Source organism: Gobio gobio (assembly GCF_949357685.1).
Source record: "Gobio gobio genome assembly, chromosome: 2".
In the NCBI taxonomy this organism is placed as follows: domain Eukaryota; kingdom Metazoa; phylum Chordata; class Actinopteri; order Cypriniformes; family Gobionidae; genus Gobio; species Gobio gobio.
Window position 1 is genome coordinate 65,602,111 of NC_137098.1, and position 19,453 is coordinate 65,621,563.

Genomic DNA, 19,453 nt, shown 5'->3' on the forward strand with positions numbered 1-19,453 from the left:
ACGTATCCAGGCCGAGGTCTCAGGATCACGTGAGAATCGGCCGGCCCGAATTCCAGGCACGCTTCGTCAACCAAAAATGCCTCAGGTCCCCTACCCTCTTGATGGAAGCCTGTGCAACCAGGAGCGCTGTCTTCCTTGTTAGGATTTTAAGCTCAACTGATTGCAAAGATTCAAAGGGAGCTCTCTGCAGGGCTGATAAGACCACTGCGAGGTCCCAAGAGGGCATCTGAGGAGGGCGAGGCGGATTTAGCCTCCTTGCCCCCCTCAAGAACCTGCTGACCAGGTCGTGCTGTCCAACCGTTTTGGAATCCACTAGGTCATGATGGGCCGATATAGCGGCCACATAAACCTTGAGGGCGGAGGGAGACAGCCTTCGCTCCAACCCTTCTTGGAGGAAGGATTGCACGGACCCGATCGGGCATTTCCTGGGGTCTTCTCGGCGAGAAGAGCACCAGGTGACGAAGAGGTTCCACTTCAACGCATAGGCCTGTCTCGTAGACGAGGCCCTAGCAGAAGTGATGGTAGCCACCACCTGAGGTGGTAGGGTACTCAAACCTGCCGCGTCCCGTCCAGGACCCACACGTGTAGGTTCCACAGGTCGGGACATGGGTGCCATAGGGTGCCCCGTCTCTGAGTCAGAAGATCCTGTCTCAGAGGAATAGGCCAGGAAGGGGCTGTCGCAAGGAGTACCAGTTCTGAGAACCAGGTCCAGCCGGGCCAATACGGGGCGACTATGAGGACCTGCGCCTTGTCCTCCCTGATCTTGCACAGGAACGCATATTTGCGCAGGCCCCGTGGCCAGCTGTGCGCTAGTGCATCCTTGCCGAGAGTCCCCTCGGTCAGTTAGTAATACCAGCGGCAATGCGAAGAGTCGTTGGAGGCAAACAGATCTATCTGCGCGTCCCCGAACTGTTCCCAAATCAGTTGAACCATCTGGGGATGGAGACCCCATTCCTCCGGCAACGTCTGAACACGTGACCGCTCGTCGGCTGCACGATTCAGTTCTCCCGGGATGTAAACGGCACGAAGCAACCTCAGATGCTTCTGACTCCATAGGATGAGATGGCAGGCGAGTTGCGACATCCGGCAGGAGCGTAGACCACCTTGTTGGTTAATGTACGCTATTGTCACCGTGTTGTCCATACGGACCAGTACGTGCTTGTCCTTCAGCAGGGATCAGAACCGGTGCAGGGCAAGACGTACGGCCAGCAACTTGAGGCAATTGACATTCCATGTGTGCTGGGGTCCTCTCCAGGAGCCCGCGGCAGCATGTCCATTGCACATGGCACCCCAGCCCGTGGCAGAGGCATCTGTTGAGACAACAACATGTCTGGAAACTCATTTTAGGGGAACACCTGCCTGTAGAAAACTGAGGTTCGACCACGGGGCGAAGTTCTGACGGCAGGCGCGAGCGACTGGGACCCGCAGCGTGCCCTGTTGCCATGCTCACCTTGGGACTCGATCGCGTAGCCAGTGCTGAAGCGGTCTCATGTGAAGCAAGCCGAGCGGTGTGACCACCGCTGTGGATGCCATATGCCCCAGGAGCCTCTGAAAGTACTTCAGTGGAACTGCACTCTTGCCCTCAAATTGACGAAGGCAAGTCAGCAACTGTGCACGCTCGCTTGTAAGCTGAGCATGCATGGTGACCGAGTCGATTTCTATACCAAGAAAAGAGATCCTCTGCAACGCGAGGAGACCGGGCTAACCCGAATGGGAGAACCGCGTACTGAAATGCCCACCCCTCGAAGGCAAACCGTAGGAACGGTCTGTGTCGAGGAAGGATGGAGACATGAAAGTATGCGTCCTTCAGGTCGATCGCTGCAAACCAATCCATCGGCCGCACGCATTCGAAAATGTGCTTGGCTGTGAGCATCTTGAATGGAAGGCTGTGAAGGGTTTGGTTCAAGACGCGCAGGTCCAGGTTTGGCCATAACCCACCAGTTTTCTTGGGTACGATGAAGTAGGGGCCGTAGAACTCCGACTGCATCTCGGCTGGAGGGACGATCTCGACCGCACCCTTCGCCAGTAGGGTGTCAATCTCCGCACGCATGACAGGGGCGTTTCCACCCACCACGGTATAGTGGACTCCCCAGAAGCGGGGAGGAGACCGCGCGAACTGAATCGCGTAGCCGAACCTGATGGTGCGAGTGAGCCAGCTGGACAGATTGAGAAGTGCTAGCCACGCGTCCAAAAACTGAACCAGCGGGGTCATGTGAACCACAGTCGTACCCCCGATGGGGCAGCGAGGCGGAATGACCGGCCTAGACATGGGAGGCGTGGACGCGTACTGCAAGATGCGCACTGCCAGCCGCACCCTCTTGGGGCTCGGAGGTGTGTTCGGTTATTTTTTTAACCATTGTAAAGGGGAATGGGGAAAACAAAATATTCTCCCCCGGCCCTCCACCGGGGGAAGGAGTGGTCCTGTTAACATCTCCTGAGGAAGAACCGACATCACCTCCGAGCCACCTGTCTCAGGACCGCCGCTTTGACCAGCGTTTAGCGGGCTGCAGTGCTGGGACAGGTGGGGCCACCTTGCCTGCGACGTCCTCCGTGCTTCGGCCCGGGTGAAGGCTGCTGCTGGGGCCGGGCGGGAGGGGCGGGAGTCACGGCCTCAGCGGGGAGCAGGCTGAGGCCCCTGAGCCGGCGGCTGGGTGGAGGCAGCAGCGGACCGCCGGGGCAGGATATGTTTTATAGCCTCAGTCTTCTTCTGAGCGGTTGAGAACTGTTGGGCGAAATCCTCAACCGCCCCACCGAATAGCCCAGCCTGGGAAACGGGGGAATTGAGGAACCGGGTCCGCTCAGATTCCCGCATATCAGCCAGATTTTGGGTGAGTTAGGGACATGGAACGAGATTGCAATCAGTTTTAAGTACCCAAAGGATCTGAAAGGTGTTTTCTGCTTTACATCGGCCCAGCCACAAAAGTGACAATGGAGGCCATTCACCGTAGACTTCTTGGCGTCAGGATATTAAGTAGGGGTGTAACGGTACACAAAACTGACGGTTCGGTACGTACCTTGGTTTTGAAGTCACGGTTCGGTACAGCAGTTTTACAAAATTGCTTTTTATTTATTTTTATTAAACAGTGCTTTACTGTGAAAAAAGTGTCTGTCCTTGAATGAATTAAATTATAACTAAAAGTTTATTGAAGATATTGCTGTAAACTATATATACTTACTTTAATTAATATTAAAGGTTAACAACAGAGCCCAAACTATTAGCCTAAATTCAGTTGCTATTTGTTTAGGTATAATAAATCAACACTCAAATAACACAGTACGCAAACATGTAATCTTCACATAAGGCAGTTTTTGCAATAACTTCTAAATTTAATTATAAAATAGTTTTTTCTCCAATTTGTTGTTGAAATATAATCGTTTACACACAGCGTCTGTCATTTTCATGACAAATTTATTTAAACACACACATGAAATAATCAAGACATCACTAAGTAGAATACAGTTAAGTAGAATATAATGAATATATAGGCTAATATAGTGCATATATTTAGTGAAAGAGTTGATTTCTCTAGTGAATAAAATTCTGTGGACACTTAATGACTGCCTGAGGTAAATGTGATGCTGCATGACATTGTTTAGTTTACAAGCAGTTATACTGAGGTCTTTCCGCCGTTGAAACACTGAGCGATTACACCACATATGATACGTGACAGTATGGTGTAATGTATCCTCAACATACCTTCAGATGTTCATTCATGTTTATTCTATAGGAAGAGATGATCGATCGCATTCACAGATGATCGCGTTCACGCGCCGCGCGGCCGCTTGAACTGTGATCAGTGATCAGTCACGCCATATTAAAAAGCGTCAAAACGGCATTTATCGTTTGAATTCCGTGATAAAATGGACTGAATACTGAATATGTTCGTGTGGGAACTCGGATTGAAGTGTGTCCCGCTCTTAAAACAAGCCGACTGTTAACTGTTAAAGATTGCACTCGGAAACTGGTACACGCATGCACCGAACCGAAAGCCCTGTACCGAAACGGTTCGGTACGAATACCTGTACCGTTACACACTTAACTATTCAAGGCTAAAAGCTTTCTGAAACTTAGAGCAGAATCGACCCATCTTGATTCTGTCCAGACGCTACATTTGAGGAACATAAAGTGGCATATAATTACAGTACTCACAATAACAGAGAAAATAATATAAAAAAGTGATTGACACATAACTCCGTTTTGAAAGAGGTTAATACTTTACTGGAGAATTGTATCACATGTAGTTTCAGGCAATCTACTACCGTACACATTCGGGGCTTATTCTGACATCAAATGTATGTAACCCACCTTTCCTCGTTAACTACCTCTTGGGGTAAGTCACCTAGAATCTCTGCGTCCTGTCCAGGGACCAGACATCTCTGAGAAAGAAGATCTTTCCTCAGAGACATCCGCCAGGGAGGGCCTGTCGCGAGGAGCATTAGTTCTGGGAACCAGGTCCTGTTGGGCCAATTTGGCACTAGCAAGACCTGCTCCTCGTCCTCCCTGACTTTGCACAGGGTCTGTGCACATAGGCTCACTGGGGGAAACGCATATTTGTGAAAGCCCGCTGTGTGCATCCGTGCTGAGTAGGGGTGTAACGGTTCGCGTATTCGTACCGAACGGTTCACGGGGTGAGTTCCAAATGGAATCAGTATTCCCTATTTGATCATCCCTATGTGAGCAGGACACGCGTGTGCCGTATGTAGCAGTTTGGAATGCACTTGGCAAAGGGAGCGGCGTAATTTCCTCATTATCTTCAGCTGGGATGTTCCCGTGACAATGCAGCGCCAGCATAAATAAATATACAATTCATATTTTTAAGAGTTATATTACTTTTTATATACAGTATTACAAAGCATATTTTTATAAACATTTTAAAATAAAAAATGTTTATTTTTATTTGCAACAGTTAGGCTAAAAAAAAGAAAATGATGCAGATAAAACTGCGACATCTGCTGCAGTGTTGCCAAGTTCATACATGTCCGCAGGTTGAAGCGACCCCAATTGTGTGATATTTAGCACCGGGAATGCGTATTTCAGCAGGAAACCCTGCCAAAAAGACATATATTTTACCCCTCATAAGAGATTTTTACCAAAAAAACCCCACTGAAATGAGACTGGGCTTGTTTTGGGCTAGTTTTGAGTAGCGATTGGGCGGGTTTTGTTGTGAATATCTGGCAACCCTGATCTGCTGACGGACACTGTGCTGCGTTGTCACCGGAACATCCCAGCTGAAGATAATGAGGAATTTACGCCGCTCCCTTTGCCAAGTGCATTCCAAACTGCTACATACGGTACACGTGTGTCCTGCTCACATAGGGATGTTCAAATAGGGAATACTGATTCCATTTGGAACTCACCCCGTGAACCGTTCGGTACGAATACACGAACCGTTACACCCCTAATGCTGAGTTTTCCCTTGGTCAGGGAGAAAAACAACTGGCAGTGAGACATTTCTGGACTTCTCCTGTGTATATGGCTGGTGCGTATACAAGCGCACACTCCCACTCGATGGCTTCTGAGCAAGCCAAATCAAAGAGAATAAATGCCTGCGTCCTGGCATCTTTGTCTAAATGGACAACTGCTATAAATATATGATATTCTTGCTCGAATACTTGCCAGTTCTCACTAATGTTGCCATCAAACACTAGCGCCATTTCTGACGAGGTTAGCAAAGTATTATCAAGTTTTAAAGTAAGCAAGTATTTTCCATGTAACTTGACTTTCTTCAAAGGCGTTCTCTTTTCCACAAACCATCTTCTGACACATGATGAATGATGGACACTTAATTCAGTTTTGAATGACATTAATACTTTACTGGAGGATTGTATATTTATCACATTTAGTTTCAGACAATCTACTACCGTACACGTTCAGCTAATACAGTCATCAAGTCAAGTCAAGTCAACTTTATTTATATAGTGCTTTTAACAATGTAGATTGTTTCAAAGCAGCTTTACAGTGTTAAACAGGAAAATAATGCAGCATAATTTTATTCAGCTGTATAGCCATTCTAGAGAAAACGCTGATGTCATCAGTTCATTTCAATTATCATACAGTGACAGTGTGGGCTTTAGATCAATAATTAGATCAGTAATTTAGTTTAGTTCGATGTTTAGTTGAAAAATTGAGTGTCCCCAACTGAGCACGCCAAGCCAGAGGCAACAGTGGCAAGGAAACCAAAACCCCATCAGGTGACCTAATGGAGAAAAATAAACCTTGGGAGAAACCAGGCTCAGTTGGGGTGCCAGTTCTCCTCTGACCAATTAACAAACAGCGTATGATTATTATTATTATTATTCTGGCAGCTTTACAGGTCAGAGGTCATAATAGATCAGAACATTCGAGGGACCGGAGGCAACATGCTGGAGACGGGTTTATTGAGGATGATGTTGATTAAATAATTATTAAAGTGCAATATTCGAATGATCGGAGGCAACACGCTGGAGACGGGTTTATTGAGGATGGCATTTCGATTTAAGTATTATTTGATTGTAATATTCAAACAATCGGAGTCAACACGCCGGAGACGGGTTTATTGAGATGCCGTGTCGATGAGGCAGTTGCAGGGGGAGTCTAATCACGGTCTCTGCAGACACTTCAGGGTCCTGTGTTGGTCTTCTCTGGGCGCAGGTCCACCATCTGAACTGGATCCGGCTCGGATCTGGCTGACTGCAGTAAACCTTGGGATAAAACAGAGAGAATATCATTAGCTTAGATGCCATTCTTCTGATGATGTAACGAGTACATCAGGTGTTATGGGAAGTGTTCCCGGTTCCGGCTGACCTAGTTAATGCAGCCTAACAATCATTTCATTGAAAAAGTGTTTTATGTGTATGCCACAGTAAAGAGATGTGTTTTTAGTCTAGATTTAAACTGACAGAGTGTGTCTGCATCCCGAACAATGTTAGGAAGACTGTTCCAGAGTTTCGGAGCTAAATAGGAAAAGGATCGACCGCCTGCAGTTGATTTGGATATTCTCGGTATTATCAACTGGCCAGAGTTTAGAGACCGCAGTAGACGTGATGGAGTATAATATGTTAAGAGCTCGCTCAAGTATTGGGGAGCTAAACCATTTAGTGCTTTGTAAGTAATAAGCAAGATTTTAAAATGTATGCGATGTTTAAAAGGCAGCCAGTGCAGTGTTGACAGAACTGGGCTAATATGGTCATACTTCCTGGTTGTAGTAAGAACTCGAGCTGCTGTGTTTTGGACCAGCTTGAGTTTATTTATTAGGCGAGCAGGGCAACCACCCAGTAGAGCATTACAATAATCTAACCTTGAGGTCATGAACGCATGAACTAACTGTTCAGCATTTTGCATTGAGAGCATGTGCCGGAATTTAGATATATTTTTAAGATGGTAGAATGCAGTTCTCTTACGAGAGGTTCTCTCGTATTGCGTAAGTTCCTTACGCTACGGGAAAGTATTCTTTCTTCGAGATTTCTGAAAAACCCAAAATTATCCTTAATTTTGTAACATTGTCAACGCAGTGCGGCAGCCTGGCAGACCATAGCAGGCTATTCCAGCGTGCTATTGGCTGCTCTGCTGGCAACTGCAGCAGCCTATCGGTGAGCCCGCGTGACGTGGCGACCAATGAGGGCGCTTCGCGCCCACCTGGCTTCATTTGCCTACAGGTGGGGCGTGGCCACGTGTATATAAGCGGGGCTCACGGGCTGCATATTCGATTTTCTTTTCTTCAGCGAAGCCCTTCGCATCGCTGGATCTGGAACCCGCCGCCGTTGAACGTGCAGACGAGCAAGCAGAGGACAGCGCCTGAAGAAGCCGGCAGCATCGCGCCACCTTCAGCCATCCGTGCCTGCTCTGCTATCCGGCAGCATTATATCCTTTCATTGCACGTGTTCTCGCCGTTGCGTCACACGTTTCATAAAAGAGCACGAGCGTTTTTATCAAAACGCCTCGTTCCACCTGCGGCTCGTGCCACGTGCAGCTCAGCACCAGAGACCGCCATGTGTCTGCGCTCTCTGTCTGGGCCGTGACCACGCCGCCGCCGCACTCCTCGCGGGCGATTGCCCCGAGTGCGAGGAACTCTCTATGTCGACCCTGCGGGCTCGACTCGAGCAGTTTTATGATGACATCACTCCGCTGTTCCCCCCCTCCGTTCAAGCCGCGCCACCGCGCCGCTTATAAGGGATGGTTGAAATGAACGGTCTCGGAGCGAGCCTCCTCCCCCTCTGTTCAAGCCGCGCCACCGCGCCGCTTGCGAGGGATGGTAGAAATGAACGGTCTCGGAGCGAGCCTCCTCCCCCTCTGTTCAAGCCGCGCCACCGCGCCGCTTGCAAGGGATGGTAGAAATGAACGGTCTCGGAGCGAGCCTCTTCCCCCTCTGTTCAAGCCGCGCCACCGCGCCGCTTGCAAGGGATGGTAGAAATGAACGGTCTCGGAGCGAGCCTCCTCCCCCCTCTGTTCATGCCGCGCTAATGCGCCGCTTACATACAAGGGATGGCAGAAACGGACGGTCCTGCAGCTCTCTTTACGTTACAAGAGAGCTGTTCCACCCTCGCGCACATTTCTCAGTCCCCTCATGAGTTCAGGCGACTGGAATTGTTCATATTGCTGTACACGAGCCTGTTAAGACACGCACGCCAGCGAACAAACGCCGTCATGAGACATGACGCTGACATATGCTCTCCAACGAACCCGCACTCCCCCCTGTTGGACCGCGCAGATTGCGCCGTTCGCAAGGAATGAGAGTGCGCACGGTCACGAGCATGTTCAGCGCGCGTGTGCGCGCCGCACTCACCGGAAAATTAACAGAGGGTGTTTTCGTCCCGCTGTGGCCGGACGAACCGCCTTTCTCTAGCATTTCTCAGCCCCCTCTCCAGTTCAGGCGGCTGGAAATATTACTATTGCAGTAACGAGCCTGTCTTTTATGCACGCACGACTGCCAATAAGCACGAGGACGTACTGCCGTATGCTCGCGCTAACTGAACGCTATTGTGTCCCTCCCGGTAGCACAGCGGCAAAATCAGCGACTGAAACGCCGGAGACCCGAGTTCGAGCCCAGCTCTCGCGGCAGATAAAAATGTTTACTGTCCGCTTCCCCGGGCTCGCGGCCAGCTTTTCTTACATACAGAAAGCTAACTTGCACCACGTGGCGCTCGAATATTTTTGGGCGTCTATACATAAGGAGAGAATAGACGGTTAAGTCCTGCTGCGGCCGGACCACCGTTAAAACTCTGTTTTCCTGTCAGTCCCCACTCCTGTGGCTACTGCAGATGTTTTCCACACAGCCTACGAGCCGGCGGACTCGCCCTCTCGCCTGTTTCCAACTGAAGCCCCTCCAAAGTCCTCCTAGCAGAAGGGGGAAGTGACGGTTAAGTCCCGCCGTGGCCGGACCACCGTCAAAACTCTTCTTCCTGTCAGCCCCCACTCCTGTGGCTGCTGCAGATGGCTCTCACGCAGCCAACGAGCCGGCAAAACTGCCCTCTCGCCTGTCTACAACCGCCGTTTTACGACGAACCAGAGAAATCACGAAGTTGCTTTTATTTCTAGTTGCACGGCTCACGCCGTATGTGTTTTCAAATGCAGTAAACGTGCCCACTTTTGTGTTCACCCCTGCACCCAAGCACCACAAATCCCGTGTCTCTCACTCACATAAAGCGGCCACCGGCCGCTCGAGTGCTAGAGTTAGGTCACGTGTCCGCTTATTTGCGCCCACGCCTAATCACCACACGCGCTGTCACACAGCCACTCTTAACCGGTCATGTTCCACGCGTAAGAGTTGTGCCCGCTCAAACGCGCTCACACATTTTCGCGAACATTCTGCCCCCGGCGCCATGCGCCGCGCCACACACCATTTGTTCTCCGCCCAAGGTGGCCGGAACGACGAGTGTAGGGCCACACACAAGCCACTCCCCGCTCGAAGCGGCAGAGATACAGTGTGTAAGGCGGCCAGCCATCGAGAGCGATCGGCTGGCCCACAGCACAGAGAGCGCGCGCACTGCGCCCGCCCCTCCTATACAGGCCGTCAAACCCGCGAAGCGCGGCGTTTTGAGCCCGGAGGCCGTTCTATCCCGTGTGGCACACGCGAGAGCGTGGGAAGCCATTCCAGGTGTATCAGAATGGGTGCTGAAAACAGTGAAGCACGGCTACACTCTGCAGTTCGCTCGCCACCCTCCGCGCTTCTGTGCGCGTACAGAGACGAGAGTGAGCGAGGAAGTAGCACATCTACTTCGAGCAGAAATAGCCACGCTGCTGTGCAAAGGGGCTATAGAACCGGTTCCCCATTCTATGAGCGAGTCAGGCTTTTACAGCCAGTATTTTCTCGTGCCAAAAAGGGATGGGTCGCTCAGACCGATTCTGGATCTGAGGCGTCTGAACAAAGCTCTTATGAGAAGATCGTTCAAGATGCTCACGACCAAGCAGATCCTCGCGCATACTCGCCCGAGAGACTGGCTAATCTCCCTAGATTTGAAAGATGCATATTTTCAAATCAAGATAACGCCACGTCACAGGCCATTCTTACGATTCGCCTTCGACCGCCAGGCTTATCAATACACCGTCCTTCCGTTCGGCCTGTCACTAGCACCCCGTACATTTACGAAGTGCATGGACGCGGCCCTCGCTCCTCTGAGAAAAAGAGGGATGCGAGTGTTGAACTATCTGGACGATTGGCTCATCCTGGTGCAGTCAGAGGCCGAGCTCCTCGCCCACAGGGCAATGCTGCTCAGCCATCTGGACAGCCTGGGGCTCACGGTCAATTGGACCAAGAGCTCATTAGTGCCCACGCAATGAGTTCAGGCGACTGGAATTGTTCATATTGCTGTACACGAGCCTGTTAAGACACGCACGCCAGCGAACAAACGCCGTCATGAGACATGACGCTGACATATGCTCTCCAACGAACCCGCACTCCCCCCTGTTGGACCGCGCAGATTGCGCCGTTCGCAAGGAATGAGAGTGCGCACGGTCACGAGCATGTTCAGCGCGCGTGTGCGCGCCGCACTCACCGGAAAATTAACAGAGGGTGTTTTCGTCCCGCTGTGGCCGGACGAACCGCCTTTCTCTAGCATTTCTCAGCCCCCTCTCCAGTTCAGGCGGCTGGAAATATTACTATTGCAGTAACGAGCCTGTCTTTTATGCACGCACGACTGCCAATAAGCACGAGGACGTACTGCCGTATGCTCGCGCTAACTGAACGCTATTGTGTCCCTCCCGGTAGCACAGCGGCAAAATCAGCGACTGAAACGCCGGAGACCCGAGTTCGAGCCCAGCTCTCGCGGCAGATAAAAATGTTTACTGTCCGCTTCCCCGGGCTCGCGGCCAGCTTTTCTTACATACAGAAAGCTAACTTGCACCACGTGGCGCTCGAATATTTTTGGGCGTCTATACATAAGGAGAGAATAGACGGTTAAGTCCTGCTGCGGCCGGACCACCGTTAAAACTCTGTTTTCCTGTCAGTCCCCACTCCTGTGGCTACTGCAGATGTTTTCCACACAGCCTACGAGCCGGCGGACTCGCCCTCTCGCCTGTTTCCAACTGAAGCCCCTCCAAAGTCCTCCTAGCAGAAGGGGGAAGTGACGGTTAAGTCCCGCCGTGGCCGGACCACCGTCAAAACTCTTCTTCCTGTCAGCCCCCACTCCTGTGGCTGCTGCAGATGGCTCTCACGCAGCCAACGAGCCGGCAAAACTGCCCTCTCGCCTGTCTACAACCGCCGTTTTACGACGAACCAGAGAAATCACGAAGTTGCTTTTATTTCTAGTTGCACGGCTCACGCCGTATGTGTTTTCAAATGCAGTAAACGTGCCCACTTTTGTGTTCACCCCTGCACCCAAGCACCACAAATCCCGTGTCTCTCACTCACATAAAGCGGCCACCGGCCGCTCGAGTGCTAGAGTTAGGTCACGTGTCCGCTTATTTGCGCCCACGCCTAATCACCACACGCGCTGTCACACAGCCACTCTTAACCGGTCATGTTCCACGCGTAAGAGTTGTGCCCGCTCAAACGCGCTCACACATTTTCGCGAACATTCTGCCCCCGGCGCCATGCGCCGCGCCACACACCATTTGTTCTCCGCCCAAGGTGGCCGGAACGACGAGTGTAGGGCCACACACAAGCCACTCCCCGCTCGAAGCGGCAGAGATACAGTGTGTAAGGCGGCCAGCCATCGAGAGCGATCGGCTGGCCCACAGCACAGAGAGCGCGCGCACTGCGCCCGCCCCTCCTATACAGGCCGTCAAACCCGCGAAGCGCGGCGTTTTGAGCCCGGAGGCCGTTCTATCCCGTGTGGCACACGCGAGAGCGTGGGAAGCCATTCCAGGTGTATCAGAATGGGTGCTGAAAACAGTGAAGCACGGCTACACTCTGCAGTTCGCTCGCCACCCTCCGCGCTTCTGTGCGCGTACAGAGACGAGAGTGAGCGAGGAAGTAGCACATCTACTTCGAGCAGAAATAGCCACGCTGCTGTGCAAAGGGGCTATAGAACCGGTTCCCCATTCTATGAGCGAGTCAGGCTTTTACAGCCAGTATTTTCTCGTGCCAAAAAGGGATGGGTCGCTCAGACCGATTCTGGATCTGAGGCGTCTGAACAAAGCTCTTATGAGAAGATCGTTCAAGATGCTCACGACCAAGCAGATCCTCGCGCATACTCGCCCGAGAGACTGGCTAATCTCCCTAGATTTGAAAGATGCATATTTTCAAATCAAGATAACGCCACGTCACAGGCCATTCTTACGATTCGCCTTCGACCGCCAGGCTTATCAATACACCGTCCTTCCGTTCGGCCTGTCACTAGCACCCCGTACATTTACGAAGTGCATGGACGCGGCCCTCGCTCCTCTGAGAAAAAGAGGGATGCGAGTGTTGAACTATCTGGACGATTGGCTCATCCTGGTGCAGTCAGAGGCCGAGCTCCTCGCCCACAGGGCAATGCTGCTCAGCCATCTGGACAGCCTGGGGCTCACGGTCAATTGGACCAAGAGCTCATTAGTGCCCACGCAATCAACCTCATTTCTGGGTTTGAATCTGGACACTGTGGCAATGTCAGCCCGCCTGTCACCCCAACGCGCGCGCCAAGTTCAGCGCATGGCTGAGTACTTCTGGCCGGGCAAAATCGCACCTCTCAAGCTCTTTCAGAGGATGCTGGAACGTATGGCCTCAGCTGCAGCTGTGCTCCAGCTGGGCTTAATGCGCATGCGCCCGCTGCAATGCTGGTTAAACGCCCGAGTGCCTCACAGAGCCTGGGCGTCCGGAGGCTTCAGGATCAGAGTGACTCAGAGCTGTGTTTCAGCCTAGAGCCCTGGTTAGTAGCCAACTGGTACCAGAGGGGAGTGACGATGGGAGCCATCTCACACCGCAAGGTCATCTCGACGGACGCCTCCACCACGGGTTGGGGCGCCGTTTTCGAGGGCAGATCAGCCTCGGGCCTCTGGTCGAGCGAGGAAAAACTCCTACACATAAACTGTTTGGAGATGATAGCGGTAGAGAACGCGCTCAAGCAGTTTCTCCCGCTTATACGAGGACACCACGTGTTGGTCCGGTCGGACAATACCACAGTGGTGTCCTACGTGAACCGGCAGGGCGGTGTCAGGTCCAGGTCTCTGGGCAATCTGACAGAACGCCTGCTCGTGTGGGCAGACAGCTCGCTGCGCTCGCTGAGAGCTGCGCACATACCGGGCCACCTCAATGTGGGCCCGGACAAGCTGTCCAGGGGCCTCATTCTCTCAGGAGAATGGTCCCTGCACCCCCAGACAGTCCAGCTGGTATGGCGCCTATTCGGCAGAGCGGAGCTCGACCTCTTTGCAACAAAAGAGAACGCCCGCTGCCCGACGTTTCTGTCCAAAAGCGAGGATGCGCTGTCCCAACCTTGGCCCAGCCTCCCGCTGTATGCTTTCCCGCCGATTTCCCTATTGCCCCAGGTCATAGCGAAAATCAGGGAGACGCGCCGCCCGGTGCTCCTTATAGCGCCGCGCTGGGAGAACCAGATTTGGTACCCAGAGCTGGTGAAGCTGTCGCACTCATCCCCCTGGCCAGTTCCGCTGAGAGCAGACCTCCTCTCTCAAGCAGGAGGGTCAGTTTGGCATCCCCATCCAGAGCGATGGTCTCTGCATGTATGGGTGACCAACGGATACCAGTTGACCTGCCCGAAGGGGTTATGAACACGATTTCACACTCTAGAGCCCCCTCGACGAGGCGGTTATATAGTTCTAAGTGGTCGGTGTTCACTGAGTGGTGTGTTTCCAAGGGATTGGACCCACAGCAGTGTGGGGTCCAGCGGGTGCTCTCCTTCCTCCAAGAGCTTTTGGAACTGGGCAGGTCCCCTTCCACGCTCAAAGTTTATGTGGCGGCTATAGCAGCGTTCGCTCAGACGACGCTAGGTAGCACGCTAGGAAGGAACGAGCTCATCATCCGTTTCCTCAGAGGAGCCAGACGGATGAATCCCCCGCGGCCCCCTTTGGTTCCTATATGGGATCTGGCCTTGGTCCTAGAGGCCCTGAAGGCTCATCCCTTTGAACCGCTCGAGACTGTGGAACCAAGGTTCCTTTCGCTAAAAACCGCGTTCCTGATAGCTCTGGCTTCAGTGAAACGCGTGGGGGATCTACACGCGCTCTCAGTGAGCCCGACGTGTATGGAGTTCGGTCCTAATGACTCTAAGGTCATTCTCAGACCGAGGCATGGTTATGTCCCCAAAGCGATCGGCACTCCCTTCAGGGCGCAGATTATCTCCCTCTCGGCTCTGCCAGCATCCGACGAGGGGGACGGTGGCAATATCCTCTGCCCTGTCAGGGCATTGAGGGTTTATGTCACACGCTCCGCCGCCTTCAGGCGTTCTGAGCAGCTATTTGTTTCGTTTGGAGGGCGCGCTAAAGGTCTCGCCTCCTCGAAACAGACCCTGTCCAGGTGGATAGTGGACGCGATTGCAACTGCATACGCTTCCAAACACCTGCAGTGCCCGCTAGGTGTCAGAGCACACTCCACCAGAGGCATGGCCTCTTCGTGGGCTTGGGCCAGAGGGATTTCCATCCACGATATCTGTATGGCGGCAGGCTGGGCCTCCCCGTCTACGTTCGTGAGATTTTACAATCTGGAAGTTCCTGCCTTACAGGCGAAAGTGTTATCAGTTCAATAGGGCTGTTGGTTCTGCCCAGTGATTCTGCGCAGACATAGCTCACATACTGGTAGTAAGTTCGGTACTAGGCTCATGTGAATTTGAAGGAGACCGGCGGTGCTGTTCCCTCATTTACGAGACGAGCTGTTGTGAGTTTGAAGGTGACCGGCGGTGCCGTTACCTCACTCATATAACAAGATATTGTGAATTTGAAGGCGACCGGCGTTGCCGTTCCCTCATTCATGAGACAAGGTGTGGTGAATTTGAAGGAGACCGGCAGGTGCCGTTCCCTCATTCATGGGACAGGGTGTTGTAACCACCTGTTGTAACCACCCGTCAGTTCAAATGAAGTGTCCGTATATGTGGTGGCCCGTTTCCTTTAACGGCCACCCTGCCCGAGCAGTGTTTTTTCCCCGGTTCCCTGGGATACATATGCTGTATGCGAGGCGCGCACGGCGTTGACAATATGTTCCCGTAGCGTAAGGAACTTACGCAATACGAGAGAACCTCTCGTAAGAGAACGATACTCGGTTACTTAACGTAACCTCGGTTCTCTCTAGAAGAGGGAACGAGTATTGCGTTCCTTGCCGTGCGCCCCGCGGGCTTTTACGCTTCAGAACTACGAAAACCGAATATGCAGCCCGTGAGCCCCGCTTATATACACGTGGCCACGCCCCACCTGTAGGCAAATGAAGCCAGGTGGGCGCGAAGCGCCCTCATTGGTCGCCACGTCACGCGGGCTCACCGATAGGCTGCTGCAGTTGCCAGCAGAGCAGCCAATAGCACGCTGGAATAGCCTGCTATGGTCTGCCAGGCTGCCGCACTGCGTTGACAATGTTACAAAATTAAGGATAATTTTGGGTTTTTCAGAAATCTCGAAGAAAGAATACTTTCCCGTAGCGTAAGGAACTTACGCAATACTCGTTCCCTCTTCTAGAGAGAACCGAGGTTACGTTAAGTAACCGAGTATCGTTTTACAGATGCTAGAAAAGTGGCTTTCAAATGAAAGATTGGTATCAAAGAGCACACCCAGGTTCCTCACTGACGATGAGGACTTGACAGAACAGCCATCAAGTGTTAGACAGTATTCTAGGCTACTAGTTGTGGAGCTTTTTTGTCCAATAATTAAAAATTCATTTTTTTCTGAATTGAGTTGCAGGAAATTACCGGTCATCCAATGTTTTATATCAGCTATGCATTCCGTTAATCTTGTGAATTGGTAAGTTTCTTCAGGGCGTGAAGAAATATAGAGCGGAGTATCGTCAGCATAACAATGAAAACTAACGCCACGCCATGCTTCCTAATGATATCTCCCAGTGGTAGCATGTACAGGGTGAAGAGTAGCGGTCCTAGCACTGAGCCTTGTGGTACTCCATACTGAACTTGCGATCGGTGTGACATCTCTTCATTTACTGCTACAAACTGATAACGGTCGCATAGGTATGATTTAAACCATGATAATGCAATTCCACTAATACCTACATAATTTTCGAGTCTATTCAAAAGAATGTTGTGGTCGATAGTATCAAATGCAGCGCTAAGATCGAGTAACACTAATAGAGAGATACAGCCACGATCGGATGATAAGAGTAAATAATTTGTAACTCTGACGAGAGCAGTCTCAGTGCTATGATACGGCCTAAATCCTGACTGGAAATCCTCACAGATTCCATTTCTTTCTAAAAAGGGACATAATTGTGAAGACACTGCCTTTTCAAGTATTTTTGACAGAAAGGGTATATTTGAGATTGGTGTATAATTGACTAATTCTGTAGGATCAAGTTGCGTTTTTTTAATAAGTGGTTTAATAATAGCCAACTTAAAAGTTTTCGGTACATATCCTAATGACAAAGATGAATTAATGATATTAAGAAGAGGATCTATGACCTCTGTTAGCATCTCTTTTAATAGCCTAGTCGGTATAGGGTCATAGCTATGGATACCCATTAGGTACAATTGCGAATAAGGTATAACCGAGAACATATAATCAATGTTTTACAAAAAGAGTATTAAATATCATTAACATAAATGATTATAAGCAGTGATAGATGATGACTGTATATTAACTCAAGATCATGAAATATTTATAGACAAACCCAGAGTAACTGTGAAACCCCAGAGTTCAGTGTTCACTGGAGACACAGTTACTCTGAGCTGTGACACGAGACGCTCAACTGGACGGAGGATTACCTGGTACAAAGAGTCCAAGATAATAAAAACTGGTGAGCAAACGAACACACTGAGACATGTGAGAGTCTCTGATGGAGGAGAGTACTGGTGTGGTGTAGAAACATCACAAGGTCAAAGAGTCACGCTAACAGTGAGAGGTGAGTTTTTTTTTTTTTTTTTACATGGCAATGTGTTGTAATAATAGTAATATTATGCAAATTAATGTCATCCATCAACACTGCCATATGCTGTCAGTTAAATTAAACTTCAGTTAATTTTTCACAGAGAGACCCAAAGCTGTATTGCGTTTTCATCCTGATAGACGAGTGTTCAGAGGACAGACTGTCACTCTCACATGTGACATACAGGAGACGGACGTCCCTCACTGGACCTACAGCTGGAATAAAGATAATTCAGAAATTCATGCCGGTCAATCACAGGAATACAGAATCAGTTCTGTTAGTGAATCTCACACAGGTCATTACAGCTGTATAGGAAGAGAGACGCGAGGATCACGACACACACACACCAGTGATGAAGTTACACTGACGGTTTCAGGTGAGTGTGAGAGTCTCCCGTGTATACGGCTGGTGCATACACAAGCGCATGCTCCCACTTGAGAATAAATGCCTAGGGGTATAAAGTTACACGTATTCGTACCGAACCATTTCGGTACGGGGCTAAAATATATATATATTATATTGGCCTCTTTGGATGCAGTATCATAACCTCTGTTTCTTCAATTTCAGAGAGACCTAAAGCTGTTCTGACTGTTCAACCTGAACCATCACAGATATTCAGAGGAGACACTGTCACTCTCACATGTGATGTACAGGGGGAAGGATGGACATACGGATGGCGGTGTGATGGTAGAGATTACAACTCTACTGAGAAAGAGTTCAAGATCACTGCAGAGCACACACAAATGTGCAGGTGTATCGGCTACAGAGGCTCAGGATCAGGCAGCTCTGACTGGAGTGATGCAGTGACTCTGACTGCGATTGGTGAGTGATCATCACTGACATCAGGATCTTGCTAAGTTCAGAGTCCTGCACGGGTGCGGGTACCCGATGGGTGACCCGCGAATATTGCTGAAACGGGTTAAAAATATCCTAACTGTGTCAGATACGGGTGTGGGTTGGGTCGGACAAGGGAGAACACGGGTCTAAACACGGGTTTAAACGAGCATGTGCAAACTAATACATATACAAATATATGCGTGTATATTGTAGATGTGTTCCTAAAAATATACCTTGCCTGTATTTCAAGTTGATAAAATAATTTCAAATCCTTATCAGTTTATTTGTGCCCGTGCGTTAGGCGCGCGCGCACCCTCCCTCCAAAGAGAATCACAACCACTTTTGGTGCTATATAGCACCATAACTTAACGTGTTCTGTATATGGTAGCAGTGCTATATAGCACCTCAGTCACTTTTTTTTTAGAGAGTGTGGCACTGAAGCTCCATGTCGGAGCGTGTATTGTTTTCAGAGAAACATGTGATCAATGATCAATGATCAACAAACACCTCCCACTAACAGAAGAGAACATAGAAACAGATCAAAAGAGATGGGACAATTCACTTATATTGGCCTCTTTGGATGCAGTATCATAACCTCTGTTTCTTCAATTACAGAGAGACCTAAAGCTGTTCTGACTGTAAAGCCTAAACCATCACAGATATTCAGAGGAGAGACTGTCACTCTCACATGTGACATACAGGGGGAAGGATGGACATTCACATGGCAGTGTGATGAAAGACTGCACGTCTCTAAAGAGAAAGAGTTCAAGATCACTGCAGAGCGCAAAGAGAAATGCAGGTGTTACGGCTACAGAGGCTTATCCTGTTCTTACCACAGTGATGACGTGACTCTGACTGTGTTTGGTGAGTGATCATCACTGACATCAGGATCTTGCTCGGATGGTATATTAAAACTTTTGCTTTGTGTTGGATTTTTATTATCCAAATGAGAGAAGTTTAGGTTTAACTCACTGTAGATCAGATTAATCCAAAAGTTAATCTCCTTTCTATTCCCTGCAAACTTAAAAATGTTTTTTAAGTAAATATAAAAGGTAATTTGTACTTGTAAGATCAAATTATTAAAAACGGATCAATTTGAAGCACTGGATTTGTCCTCATGCACTTTCATTCTGAGAGTTTAAAGTTTACATGGACCTCTTATGTTTGTGTAACGACTCGGCTACATATGTTAATAA